The sequence below is a fragment of the Stegodyphus dumicola genome, chromosome 6 (genome assembly GCF_044657685.1).
Source record: "Stegodyphus dumicola isolate Sdum_Otavi_A_Nest chromosome 6, ASM4465768v1".
In the NCBI taxonomy this organism is placed as follows: Eukaryota; Metazoa; Arthropoda; class Arachnida; order Araneae; family Eresidae; genus Stegodyphus; species Stegodyphus dumicola.
Genome location: NC_140773.1, coordinates 75,843,422 through 75,858,944, shown reverse-complemented (window position 1 = coordinate 75,858,944; position 15,523 = coordinate 75,843,422). Strand labels below are relative to the sequence as shown.

General features: G+C 32.7%; 1 protein-coding gene across 3 annotated transcripts in view; it reads right to left on the bottom strand.

Annotated features, from left to right (window-relative positions):
* Cchl (Cytochrome c heme lyase) overlaps window positions 1–7,109 on the bottom strand; it is a 48,442-nt gene extending 41,333 nt beyond the window's left edge. For 2 of the 3 annotated variants that reach the window (XM_035358650.2, XM_035358651.2), the window contains exon 1: window positions 6,853–7,108. The gene's annotated coding sequence lies outside the window, so the exon portion shown is untranslated. Of the gene's footprint in view, window positions 1–6,852 lie in introns of all 3 variants that reach the window. The other variant, XR_015041668.1, reaches the window with a different exon arrangement.
* Window positions 7,110–15,523: the final 8,414 nt, after the last annotated feature.

Below are 15,523 nucleotides of genomic sequence, written 5' to 3'. Positions count from 1 at the left end.
TCAGCTATCGGCACGACTCGGCTTTCCAGATGACATAACATCACGTTTCGTTTTTGCATCTCAATTAAGCTGAAACAGTCCGTTCTCAACACAAACAGTGGCAGTGAAAAAAAAAGTAGAAGTAACTACTATATCCCTTTAAATTAAGAACTAAACTAGATAAACATTTCAAGGAGGAGAGATGATGCAGAAAAAGGGTTACAATAAGTCATATTTTCCAACATATTTCACTAAAACTTTAAGTGAAGTATGCGCCAAACAGTTGTCAACAATCAGGACTATTTTTGAGTCATCAGGTAAACCAACCAAATTCAAATGTCGTTGAGCCTCGGGTATAAAATGATTTTCAAACCAATTATTCATCAACGCTTGTGTCATCCATGCTCTTTTATTTGTGCGATATATAAAGGGGAAAATCGTGGTTGATCTTCACAATATGGTAACTGGTAGTTTGGCGACATTTTGGAGGCGATAAAGGTTACTACCTGGGACTTTGGTAATAATGTGAGCAGTACTCAGTTCCGATTACGCATTATTTTGTGTGAGGGAAATGAGAGATCATGGGATATGTCATGTGATATTAATGGATGAATTACGGTTCTTTAATCTGAAAAGGGGGGAAATCGGGAAAAAATCTGGAAATTTTGTATTTGGCTTTATTCTGTGTTGTGTGAAACAGTGTTCGTGAATTTTTGGATCCCATGGCCGTAACTAAAGTGAATTCGAAATGGGTATTTATGTATGTATTAATTTAATGTATGTGTTCATTTATATTTTAAGTAGTGTTTTTGAATTTAATTATATTTTAATTAAATGATAGTTATTTTGTGAATTTTATGTTTGTAGGAATTTGGTATACGTTTTAGTTGAAGTAAACGTGCATGGAAATAATTTAAATATCTGACACTAAGTATTTGTAATGGTTGCGGTATGAATTCGTTGGTGACGTGTATAATGTAATAGATGATTTAGAGGTAAAAGTTTTTGGATATTTTATTTATTTTATATGTTGAAATGTTCATTACTTTTCGCGATAAGGTAATTTCATACAAGTTCTTTTTACCGGGTTTAAAGATTGAGAAAATTGTCATGTATTTTCGTGAAATTTTTCTAATTTATGAGAAAAAAGCAGTGTACATGGATATAGTGAAGAGTGTGCACAATGCCATTTTTGTGCAATTCTGGGATGTTTTTTTAAGTAAAAATAAGTCGGCGTGTACATGGTTTAGTGATATTTTAATTAAATGATAGTTATTTTGTGAATTTTATGTTTGTAGGAATTTGGTATATGTTTAAGTTGAAGTAAACGTGCATGGAAATAATTTAAATATTTGATACTAAGTATTTGTAATGCTTGCGGTATGAATTCGTTGGTGACGTGTATAATGTAATAGATGATTTAGAGGTAAAAGTTTTTGGATGTTTTATTTATTTTATATGTGGAAATGTTCATATTTGGAAAAGGTAAATACTTTTTCGCGATCAGGTAATTTCATATATGTTCTTTTTACCGGGTTTAAAGATTGAGAAAATTGTCATGTATTTTCGTGAAATTTTTCTAATTTATGAGAAAAAAGCAGTGTACATGGATATAGTGAAGTGTGTGCGCAATGCCATTTTTGTGCAATTCTGGGATGTTTTTTTAAGTAAAAATAAGTTGATGTGTACATGGTTTAGTGATATTTTAATTAAATGATAGTTATTTTGTGAATTTTATGTTCGTAGGAATTTGGTACACGTTTAAGTTGAAGTAAACGTGCATGGAAATAATTTAAATATTTGATACTAAGTATTTGTAATGCTTGCGGTATGAATTCGTTGGTGACGTGTATAATGTAATAGGTGATTTAGAGGTAAAAGCTTTTGGATATTTTATTTATTTTATATGTGGAAATGTTCATATTTGGAAAGGGTAAATACTTTTTCACGATCAGGTAATTTCATATATGTTCTTTTTACCGGGTTTAAAGATTGAGAAAATTGTCATGTATTTTCGTGAAATTTTTCTAATTTATGAGAAAAAAGCAGTGTACATGGATATAGTGAAGAGTGTGCGCAATGCCATTTTTGTGCAATTCTGGGATGTTTTTTTAAGTAAAAATAAGTCAGCGTGTACATGGTTTATGTGTATGTGTTATTTTGAAAAACGCGTAAGGAGTATGGTATTGTGCACTTTTTCCCAATTTTGCAGTGAATATTTGTCATGATTAAGCAGTTTTGTTAGATAAAATTTCTAGCATAAGTGTAATTCGGCTAGTAGATTGTTGGAAGAAGTGTTCAGTAGATAAAAAGAAAAGAAACATGTCTTTACTTCGTGAAGACAAAATGGCAGCGGGGAAAAAAAATAGAGGGTGGCTGTAGGAGAGTTGGTCGCCAAATTTTCGGCAAAAAAACGCAAATTTACCATAATGTAAAGATCAACCAAAATCGTTACTCCTTTAAATGCTCGAGGTCATGCATGTTTTCTGATTATGAAAGGTTTGCACTTGTGCGTTCCTGCAGCAATTGTGCACGCTAAAATTGTTAGTCTCGCTTTGGAATCTGTGACACCAGTTGGAGCCTTTTCTGTAGAGGTTGCCAAGGTACGAGGCGTATTCGGAAACTAAGTACCATTTTGAAAAAAAAAAATAGTAAAACAATTTTTTCGAATCCAATTTTATTTTTACATGAAAATACATGTCTTAAACTATTTTTCAACATAGTTTCCGCCAATGATCAAACACTTGTCATAGCGGGTGACCAGTTTTTGTATACCATCGTCAAAGAAACTTCCCGCCAGTTTCGATAACCACGACTCCACATCATTTTTCGTGTCATCGTCAGATCCAAAGCGCTTGCCACCAAGCTCGCGCTTCATGTGCGAACGTGAAAGTACGTGAAATTTGTGGAAATGCCTCTGAAAGAGTTGTCATTGTGAAGCGTCTGTTCTCATGAATTGCTTCATCAACTTTCCTTACCAAATCATCGGTGACAACAGAAGGCCGACCAATCCGAGCCTCGGCGTGGACATTTGTTCGACCTGCATTAAACATTCTTACCCACTTTCTCACCATTCCATCACTTACCGCGTATTCACCGTAAACTTCTGTCACTTGACGATAAATTTCGACCGGTTTAACATTCCTCGCGTTCAAAAATTTAATCATGGCACGAATCTCACACTCAGCGGGAGAACTAATTGTCTTAAACATTTTGAATGTGCACAGCAAACTGAAAACACAACATAGAGCAACCAAAATGGCGACAATTGAAAGTCAGTAAACAAGAAAAACTAGTGCACATGCGCGGGACGCCTACCACAGTGCTGCGATGGCGCTAGAATGAAACAGTACTTAGTTTCCGAATACGCTACGTATTTTGCGGTACATATTGCCAGAAGAAAACAGTTTCATCAGCGTTTTTAATTTGTTCTGGAGATAATTGTTCACTAGTAATGAGTTCAATGAATTCATCAGCAAATTGTTCAGCAGCTTCAGTATCAGCTGAAGCTTTTTCACTTGATATTTTTAATTGTCTTACACCATGGCAATTTTTAAATTTGGTTAACCAACCTGTCGAAAATGTGCATTCAGTGTTTAAGTTCATTTTTTTATGAAATATTTTGGCCTGAGCCATTAGCATTGGACCCATAAATGGCACGCCCTCGCTGCAGCGATCTCTGACTCATTCAATCATCAATTTGTCATGATCGTCACTTTTAGCATAACAGAACCCTTTTTCTGGTATTCATTGCAAGTGGGGTGTCGGAATTCACAAAAAATTCAAAAAGCTCCTTTTTCTTTTTGCTTGCAACTGTCATATACAGTTGACTTTCCAATGTAGTACTCCTCGCATAATTTTGAGACAGATATGCCTTTATCCATTTTTTGCAGCAATTCCACTTTTTGTTTGATGGACATCGAAATGTGCTTTTGCTTTGTAGATTGTTTGACAGCTCCATAATTGGAAACTCTTTTTGACATAATCAAGAGTTCAAGCTTAATTTTTATAAAATTGCTCAATCAGTCTGCAAAAAATAATAAGCCGGATCCAATTAGAAGATTAAGGAACAGTGCAATCTGCAACATTAACTGAAATGCCTTAGAATCAGTAAAGATAATTTTAGCCTAGCTTATACCATCCATTATACATTAAACGCGCAAGTGTAAAGCATACAAAAAAAAAAAAGTTTGTGGCTTTGAGATTCGGATTATAGATCATTCCAGATAATGGACGTCCGGATTAGAGACTTGTACTATAGTCAATAAGTGAAGAATACATTACACGTGGAAAGTGAATAATGAATACTACAACATGGAAAATGTTGGATAGAAAATGGAAAATGCAAATAGAAAATGAGAATGTTACAACGTGGAAAATTACGAACAGCAATGTAAGGAACCAAACATATACAAAGAACGTCTTATTCTTTGACACAATGTACCACAAATAGTTACTACCTTGGAACATGCAAAGGTTACTATACTTGAAGTGTTATCATCACTGTTGGCGGTGTTTACGTTCACCATGTTCTCTGCGTAAGTTCTTTCCAAAACAAACATTAAGCATAAAATTTTAACAGTGCAGTGTGATTTCTTCTTTAGATATAAATCCTATTATTTACTACTTTCACAAGTCAAATAGTGGATACCACAATCTAAAAGATTCAATATATTACACGCTAAAATACAAAGCAAGAAAGAAATTATTAAATATTAGGTAATATGGCCCAAATCCAGTAACCTCTTAACTTAAATAGGAATCAATGCTTTCCGATCCTTTATTGCTCATTTACTGCTTATTACAATTTCTTAAATTTCGTGACAAAACGCTTTATTTCATTTAGCTACTGCCTTAAAATTGGTATGATATTATGAAAACTTTTAATATTGTTGATCCTATAAAATACATAGTTATTAACTTTCAAATACTGTGATTACAGTGCAGAATCGCCCGCTTATTTGTTTGGCACTTTTTGGGCAGTTGGATTTTTGTCAATTTTCTTTAACTTTTTAAGTGAAAATAAGTCGATGTGTACATGAACAAAATCAAGGGAGTGAACATTGCCATTTTTGTGCAACTCTGGGATATTTTTTTTTTAAGTGAAAATAGTTCGGTGTGTACACAAATACCGAGTATGTGCAATTCTTAAAAACGTGCCAAGCAATGGGGGATTTTGCACTTCCCCCTTTTTCGTTCTTTTACTTCAAGTTCTGTTTTAGATAGTTTTGCATGTTTACAGAATTAATTCAAATTTGCAACCATCTAATATGGCAATAGGATGAGTTAGCGATTTTCTAAAACGCGCGAAAATAACTGATTGTTTAAAAATACGCCAAACTAGATCGTAATACAGTCAAATACCAAAAATCTGCCGACCTGAAATTCACATTGCCTCAAAATATAAACATTCAGTTTATAGGTTCCAGAAACTGCAACATTGCGTACGAAATATCAAAGAAAAAATACTTACCGAATAATGACGTCATAATTACCGAATAATAATGAGTCTTAACGAAAATACCCAATTATTGACATCATGATAAAAATTTTTTCAGTTAATCTTTGGATTATGGTAACTTGGCGATTTTTTGGCATCCAACCCTGCTACAGCAACTGCTAGTTTTTGTTTGGACGCCATTTTATTTTCACAAAGTAAAGGCTTTTTTTTTTTTTTAACTCAGCATTTTTTTTCCCAACAATCTGCTAGCCGAATTACGCTTATGCTAGAACTTTTATGGAACAAAAGTGTTTAATCATGACGAAGATTAGGTGCGAAATTGGGACAAAGTGCAGAATCGCAAATTGCTTGCCGCGTTTTTAAGAATTTCACATGCACGATATCCATGTACACGTCGACCTATTTTCACTTAAAAAAACATCCCAGAATTGCACAAAAATGGCATTGCGCACACTCTTGACTTAATCCATGTAAACTGCTAAAGTCCTAGCTAGTAACCTTTATCGCCCTACCAAAATGTCGCCAAACTACCTGTTACCATATTCCAAAGATTAGCCGTTTTTTCTCCTCTAACCTTTGCATCGAGGTAAGAAAGCAGACGATTCACTCAACTCTTCCTTCAAGTTCACGATTCATGTTGTTGTATTTTCTAAGCTTTGTTATTTCACGAAATTATTTAGTGCTTCATCCCTTTTTAATACAATTACAAACGCACTCATGATTTTACTGCTTGCAACATTGAAAAACGTTAGCACGTTGCATTAACGGTAATGCAAAAAGTGCAAATTCTGCAAAAGATGGAGATAGGTGCATTTTATAGCAGAATCGTATGGAATTGCGATACGATTGTGTATGATATACGGAAAAATAAAGAAAAGCTGTTGAAATTTTACAGCAACAGTGATTCTAACACCGGAATCCGAAACCGCAAATCTTTGCATGAGGCGAAATCGGCAAACCTCCATGCTGTGTATATATAATACAATGAATAATATAATCAATTTATATATGTAGTAATAATTTAACGCATGTAATAAGTTGTAGCAATAATGTATATAATAATTTAATTAAATGTATCTAATACGCCTTATTTATTTTGCACTTTGAGTCTGAATATTATGATTTATCTTTTCTGTCCGGAAATCCGCACAACCGCTGGTCCCAAGCTTTGCGGATTTCTGGATTCTGTATCCAGTTTTACTAACTATTACATCAATACGTAAATTTAATTAATTCTGACATTAAATATATCATCACGAGATATGAAATGGAAGTACGATTCTGAGGCGTCTCCATACTTAATACGAAAATGGATTTAAATGCAAAAGCAGAATTTAATGCAATAAATATTTAATTAATCACTATGGTAACCAAAATACTGACATAAAAGGAAATTAATTCTCTATTCTTACCTCACACTATACAGTACTGTTTACATAATAAGGCATGTGCTGAAGATTACTGAAGATAGACAAAGTAGATTTGCGTCCGCTCTAGTCTTTTTGCGCACAGGGAGAAAAATCAAGCTGAAGTCCGAAGAAAATGCAAATAGCAGTGTCTTTATTATCTAGCCTTTATCCTCACATCATCAAAGATTAAATAATTATTATCAAAACGAGGGTTCGACAAAGAGGTAAAATTTAGTGTCGAATTGACAAAACAGCAAAAGGTAAGCTGCCTTCCACAGTGAAAAAAGGTAAAAACACTGAAGGATTTGGTGCGCAAAGTACATTTTCAAAACGCGCGAATACATAAATTCGGATAAGGTTCGGAGAACAGCCTTGGTTGCGCCAATTTGGCTCCTATAAGCATATGGGCGACATTTCATTATGCCAACGGAAGTAAATATCATGTGGGAAATAGAGAAAAAGAAAATATATGGGGAAAAACGGGATTAAGATGTGTTTATATTTGTTTGGTATCTCATTCCTAATTTTGTTCTGTTATGTTGCATTGAAAGTCGAGTAATGTGCGTCTATTGCGAAAACGCAGGGCAATTACTTTTCGATCCGATTTTATATATGTATTAATATATCACATTCCTGCTCATATGATCTACATATGTATCAGATAACTAGCTACTGTTGACACTTATTTCTGGATGTGTATTATTTTACAACTTTTTCTGCTTTGAAAAACCCAAGTATTGAAACATTATGTGTAGGCTTGTGAAAATATTATTTTAGATATTCTCGTATAACTATACTATAATCTCATATTATTCAGTTCTCATATAACTACGATAGAAATATGCTTCTATTATTTACTTTAAAAATGCAGTATTTGATAGCCTTCCACATAGTAGCCATTCTAGAATTAGTTCTGTAATGTTATATAATGTTAATTGTCTTATGCATTATTTTGTCTAAATATTCATTTTCATAAAGAATATATAATCAATGTAGAGAATGCGAGTTCAATATATTTTAAAGACAGAGATAATAAACAAAAAATAAAAGGGAGACTACACATGCAACCAGATAAAAGTGACCATATTCTTAAGAAAGTTAATAAACTCAAAATGATGTTAAAGTATAGCCCATGCCATAAAATTCACTTAAGTATTATTCCTGAGTGGTAAAGCAGAACATATATATCTGAGTGCATTTTTTATATCTAAAATAAAATCTGTTATTAGTTGCTGATGAAAAAGTAAGAAAACAATTTTTATGGATAGAAATTTATGTAGCTGAGTATTGAAAGTCTGATACTTCATCGACACTGAAATAGCAATTTATATATTGTATGAAAGTGAAAAAAAAAAAGTGTTGTTTTTTGAAAACTTCAAAAATCTGAGTAATTTTCAGAACATATTCTTATAACAAATTAAGAATATACTGTTTCTTAGAAGTTATTTTTTTATAATTATATGCCATATACTTTATGTACAGATCAAGCATGGCCAAACTGAGAATCAGAATTCACAATTTACTCACGTTGTAATTTACTCGCGTAATAAGCAACTCATGTTGTTTTGCTTTTGAAACATAATTGTCATTTGAAACAGAATTTGTGTGTTTTTTTGATAATTACTAATTTAATTTTTTGAAATTGCATTGTGTGTATAATAATTTCAAACTATGCCTTATTTGCTGACCTCTGATAAGTAAAAACAAAAGTCAAACAGTGCCATATCTGTAACTACCATGTTGATATCACTCTTGAAATGTGTAGTGATCATCAGCGTAGCAGAAAAGATAAATGTTTTTTATCCTGGTAACACCTGCATTCATAATGTACCTGAAATCGTACTGAATGCCCTATAAATATCTGTACTGTGATTTGCATTAGGAAATACAAAACATATCTAATGATCCAAATTTCCAATGAATTAGTTGTTATGTGATGCAGTAGTGAGGTTTGATCCCTATATTGATCCTGAAGTGGGCTGAAGGCCCACACAATAACAAAAAACTAACTATACTTTTCTATAACCCCAATAGTTTGACAGCTTACGGTCTCATTCATTTCGTTTTTTTCCATGCTTTTTACCATTACCATGAGGAGATTGTATAGATTAAGAGTCAAGTAAAAATCCATAGTTGTGTATTTTCAAATTACTGCTTTATTTTTACATTATTGTAAACAGCAGTACGTCGCTTCTCTTATTTTCAGTTCTATAGATTAAGAGTTAAGTAAAAATCCATAGTTGTGTATTTTCAAATTATTGCTTTATTTTTACATTATTGTAAACAGCAGTACGTCGCTTCTCTTATTTTCAGTTTACTGCTATTAAAATCTGTTTTTAATTATAACTGAAAAAGAAAAATTGAAAATCTGAAGGAAAAGCTTTATTTATTAGCTATAAAAAGTAAAGTATAGAAAAGTTTACAATTCGTACATATAAGGAATATGCTCCCTCGGATACTGAGCAAAAGCAGTAACAGTTATTTTGGTACTGTTCTATTATCAAAGGACTGGATTCAGAAATGTATGTATGTGCTTATATGTGTATTTGTATGCACACATATATTTATTTGTACTTATGCATACAATGAACACATACATGCATACATAAACGCATACATACATTTCTGAACTCGATCCCGATAACAGAACAGTACCGCTATTTCTTTATTCATGTAAGTAAGTATTATTGTTGAAATAAGAAACCCTTGGCAGTTTACTTAAAATATTTCTTTTTTATTGAAAAGCTTTGCTAATTTTGAAACATGATAAACACCTAATTGTGTTTCTTAAATATTTCTGAATTATAACATGCAGTTTTTACTGACATGATGTCTGATGACTTTGAAACAGAATTAGCTAATACAGGAATATAACTGCCTATGCAAATATTCTTAAATCTTTGTGAAACTTGCCCAGTCTTTATGAACCAACAGGTGGTTTCTGGAGTTGGTTGCATAATATGATTTTTACTGTTTTCAACTCTTCTTAAATTTTAGTATCTACTCAACATTTTGTGAACTTATAAGTTCTGCACAATAAAACATTTGTGAATTTATTTTTCTTTTTAGTCAAACTAAAGTTATAACCTGGAAAATGATAATACAGTGCACAGGTTTTGAGAACATAAATGTTACACTGGCATGACTAATTTGAAAATACAAAGGAAGTACAGTACTTTATGGCCTTCCCTTTCACAAAAAACACAAAAATACTTCCTACATACACATTTTTAGATGAATATTTATGATGGTAATGTGTTTTTGAATGAAGATTAAAAGGATATTACTTTGATTCATCAATTATAAAAGTATCTGAAAGGCATGGCTTTAATTATAATAAATACTATGACATAGATGTATTAAAAATAATAAAACAACCTATTCTGCCCCATGCATCTCTTTCACCATTCCTAGAAAATCCTTCCCCCTCTCCAACTCTTGAAAAATGCATATACATTTATTTATTGGGTTGTTCGGAAAGTAATTTTGTTTTTTTTGGGGAACATGAAAGACAATTTTCGTATAATGAATAAATATTTTATTAAATTATATATTGGCCATTCTGGTCCAACACCTTTTGCCATCTTTCTGGCAGTAACATGATTCCCCGCTCATAAAAGTTTTGAAAACTGATTCAGGTGGTTTTTGACATTTTCATTTGAGGTAAAGGTTTTACCATCTAAAAAATTTTGCAGGGACCGGAACAAATAATAATCGGAAGGCGCCAGATCTGGAGAATATGGTGGGTGTTGCAGTATGTCCCATTCAAGCTGTAAAAGCTTTTTACGAGTGATCAAACTTGTATGAGGTCTCGCATTATCCTGGTGGAACACTACACTCTTCCTGTTGGTTAATTCTGGCCTCTTCTGTTTAAGTGCATCATTCAATTTGTCCAGCTGATGACAATAGACTTCCGAATTAATAATTGTATTGTCCGGTAAAAGCTAAAAAAAAAAAAAAAAGATTCCTTTGAAATCCCACCAAACGGACAGCATCACCCTTTTTTTGGTGAATGTTTTTCATCTTTTCTGCTCCATGACCTCTTGCATTTCACATTGTTGTATACGACCTATTTTTCGTCCCCAGTAATAATCCGCTTCAAAAATGGATCATTTTCCTGACGTTTGAGGAGCGAATCACACACGTCAACGCAACGACACAAATTTCGCTCCGTAAGAACATGGGGCACCCACACATCGAGCTTTGAGGTTAAGCCCAGGCCTTTCAAGTGGCCATAAACAGTCTAATTCGACAAATTTAACCTCTCACCGATCTCTCGTGTAGTTATTCGCCGATTTGCATCAACTAATGCCTTTATCGCATCTTTGTCAGCTTCGACCGGCCTTCCAGACCGTGGTGCATCTTTGACATCAAAATTGCCGGATCGAAACTTTGCAAACCAGTTCTGGCACTGGTGTACTGTTAACACGCCTTCTCCATACACATCCGTCAATTTTTTCCTCGCTTGGACAGCATTTTTACCTTTTCTGAAGTAAAAAAGTAAAATATGACGAAAATGCTGCTTATTGCTCTCCATATTTAAAAGGGCACCAACCAAAAACTACTGCGTAGAATTAATAGAACTTTTTCACACACAAGCCTTGTAATATCAGCTCTCAAGACATATAATGGTTATGCGGCTTAAGTGTGAAGTTGGTTTCGAAAAAATGTAATTAAGTCCTCTGACGGGAAAAAACAAAATTACTTTCCGAACAACCCAATAGATTCAGACTGTGTTTCAACTTGTTTTATAAATTAAACAACAAAAGTGTAGAAAATGTTGATAAGTGCCAAAACTTGAACAAAAGTAGATTTTGATATTCATCAACTAAAACTAAATACAGTCAAAAGTCGTTAATCCGGACTCGTTGGGACTTCGGGGATTCCGGATTATAGATAATCAGTTTAAATCTGGTAAGATGGCATGCTGAAATTAAAAATATGAAACCGTAATTTATGAAATAAAGAACAATTATGATCTAAAGGGTATCAAAATTTACAAAAAAAAAAAAAAAAAGCTTAATATTTGTTTTTTTTTTTATTAAATATTTCTTTCAATGTAAGTTGTTTAAGTTGCTTCATTTTTTATGTGATAATACTTTCTCTTTAATTCTATAAACAGACATAATTTCTTGTTTAGTTACAAAGTTCCGCTGTTCAAGTCCTATAATTGCTGTGTCGAGAATACCGACTAATTTGTCAGTCGAAATTCTTTTGTTTTCGAAGAAAGTGACACCTATCGGAAGCGAATTATAATGACGAGGAATTTGATTCAAATTATATCAAAGACGGAGTACATCGAGATGAAATACTACATTTAGTAAGGAATTATAAGCCAAATAAAATAAAAACATCTGCCCTGAAGATAAGGATAGTGCTGACAGATCAACTTCCAGTTCCTTGCGTGTCGCGATGTTCCCCCCCCCATACACACACACGCAGAACAGCGTGAAATTGATAAACAGATTTCGGAATGGTTAGATAAACAAATCCATTATCCTTTATCCATTTTTTGCAGCAATTCCACTTTTTGTTTAATGGACTTCGAAACATACTTTCGCTTTATAGATCCTTTACATATTAGTAAATATATATCAGAAATTCTATTTGATATAATCGAAAGTTCAAGCTTACTTTTATAAAATTGCTCTAACAGTCTGCAAAAAATAATAAGCTGGATCCAATTCGAAGATTAAGGAACAATGCAATCTGCAACATTAACTGAATTAGATAATTTTAGCTTAGCGTATACCGTCCGTTATACATTAAACGCGCATTCGTGAACATATTTTGCGCATGCACGCATATTCGCAGCCGTAAAGGTCTTACGTGCATGCGTCAACGTGACGCATGCGCAGAAAGTTTGTAGCTTTGAGGTCCGGATTATAGATCATTCCGGATTATGGGTGTCCGAATTAACGACTTTTGACTGTAGTACTTAACATATACTATTATTTAACAATTTTAATTTGTTGTTATTTAAAAAAAAATATGTCACTTTTTGAATGTTTTGTTTTTATGGTTTCAGTTTATTATCTACTGTATTAAATATAAACTTACACATTTTTAACACAGGTTTTTTTTTTTTTTTTTTTTTTTTTTTAAATCTGAAAGAAACAGGAAATGTGAAGTACTTTAAAATACATACTGAATTTGTGCTAAACTTTTATAAAGTTACAGATATGTGACAGTTTGATGCAATTAAATTGTTTATCAATTCAACAATGAAGTCTATGAATAAAATATAAAATTAAAAACTTTTTTTTCAACTGTGAAAGAAATAATTTTGTCTAATGAATCTTCCTTTGGTATTTATATATTAAACCATCTTAAAAATTAATTTTGAATTGTTTAAGAAATCATGTTATTTTGCTTTTCATAATTTATTATATAAAAGTTTAAATGAATAAGATGGCAGTTCTTTTTATATTTTATATCTCTATAATTAAATAGTCATCAATTAAAATTTAAAAAAATGCGTAAGTAAGTAAAATATTTTAACAGAAATGGTCAGTTGAAAAAGGGACATTGATATAGTTTTGATTAGTCTTTATTCAAAAATATCACTGCCCTGCAAGAGTACGAGAAAAAAATACAAATTTTGATAAAAAGCTGAAATACAAATTTTGACATTTCATACCTACTTCTTGTAGTTTTTCTAAGTAGCCCACCAGCGACCAAGTGAATAAGAAAGCTGAATATTGTTAGTTTGACTCGTGTTCAAATCCCAATGAGCAGGCTGACTGCATGAGTGTTTGGATTGCTTTTCATATGAAACATAAATACAAACCAGTTTCCTCTAGAAAGTCATTTCAGCAGGGTAATGCTCGGACGCACACGGCATGCCTTTCTACTAATTGTTTTCGTGCGTCTCCAACACTTCTCTGGCCGGCACGATCGCCAGATCTCTCCCCAACTGAGCACGTTTGGGCTCTGTGGAGCCATGTCCGACCCTCCCTGGATAGCGCCGATCTAACTTGCCGGTTTGAAAGTATATGCCAAGGAATCCTCCAAGAGCATATCCGCCAACTCTACGAGTCCATGCCTAACCGGATTAGAGCTTGCATTAGGGCTAAAGTTGGGCCATGGCATTATTTATTTTGCTTTTATAGCTGTATTTCCTAAATAAAAAATTAAATTCCTATCATACTAGTTTCATTTTCAATCCATCTACAGATTTTCATCTCATTCAGATAACTTCTTTTTGGTGTGTCGTTTTATATGTTACAGAAATGCAACTGAAATTGCAGGTTAAATTAATTGAATATGGCGATGTTTACAAGGGGTATCTTACAAGGAACGATGCTTTCGTGGAGGACTTATTAAGATAAACTGGCTCACATTTACGTTACGCATGGGGAAACCACGAAAACCAATAATGGCCTTTATTTGTGTGTCTTTCTAATAAAATCTTACATAGACTGCTATAAATCTTATAGCTAGAATAGAGCATTTTCACAGGCTGATTTCATAAATGTTATCAAAATAATGTTAGAATTATGCTTAATGAATTGGTTTTTCCTACATTAAACAATTCCTTCACTACCTAAGCTTAACTTTCCTCTTATTATTCATTAAATACCAGGGACACAAGTGCAATTTCTCCCATATTAAGACAGATCTTTTTTCAGTGTCCTTCAGCTGTTTATGAAAAATACTTTAGCTATATAAATTCTATCTTCTTTTTGTAATAAAGATTATTTACAATATTTTTCTTATTTGCTATAACACTTCAGTTTTGCATTGATAGGACAATCAAATTAACCTCTTTTGCAGTTCTTGATAAAGATGCCTATAAAGCTGAAAGTAAGGCATTAAATTGTTTGAAATTTTACATACTGTGCATGTAAGTAATTTTAGAAAAAGTTATATAATTTCATGTTTAAATCTATGGAAGATTTAAGGATGCTTTCAATAGAACTGCTGCCATGGTTTTGGTGCTAAAAAGCATCTTGTTCTAGTCAGATAGCACTTGAAATGCATATGCTTATGATTAATAAAACATTAAACCAGATGGTCAAAATTCAGTGTAAAACTTTTCATCCTTTTGTAGAATGTTTTTCAAGACTGACAATGTAAAGTTGAAAGCCTTGTGAACTTTCTTCTTCTTGTTGCTTTATTTATACAAGATAATCTATACTATACAATGGTTCTATCTATAACGCATTTTATTTTAGAATTTCATTCCCTTCTCTATATAACATTGTAATTTGTAATTTACTACTCTTGGTATTCTGAATAATTATTTACAAGAAATTACCCTTGGTATTATAAAAATTTCTAAAACTATTAATCTCAATGTTTTTGAAAGAGATAGTTTTTTCCCCTCCTTGAATTTTGCATTTAGGGTAAAAGAATTTTAAATGAGAGTTTAATGCAAGACATACAAAAGTGTCATCAATTATGATAAAGCAGAATTTATTTTACTCAGTGTAAATGACAGCACGTCTTATAACTCACAGGTAACCAGTGATCATAAAAAAATCACTGAATACGGGCAGTTCCTATTCGATTTCAGAAGAATTGGGTTGGCTGCATGGGTGTTTTCATGGTTTTCCCTACCTGTACCATGTATATGAGCTAGTTTTCCCGAGAAAGTCCTCCACGAAAGCATCCTACCCTTAGAAAAAGAACCCTAGTTTGCTTTGCAATAATCAACTAATCCAAACCAATT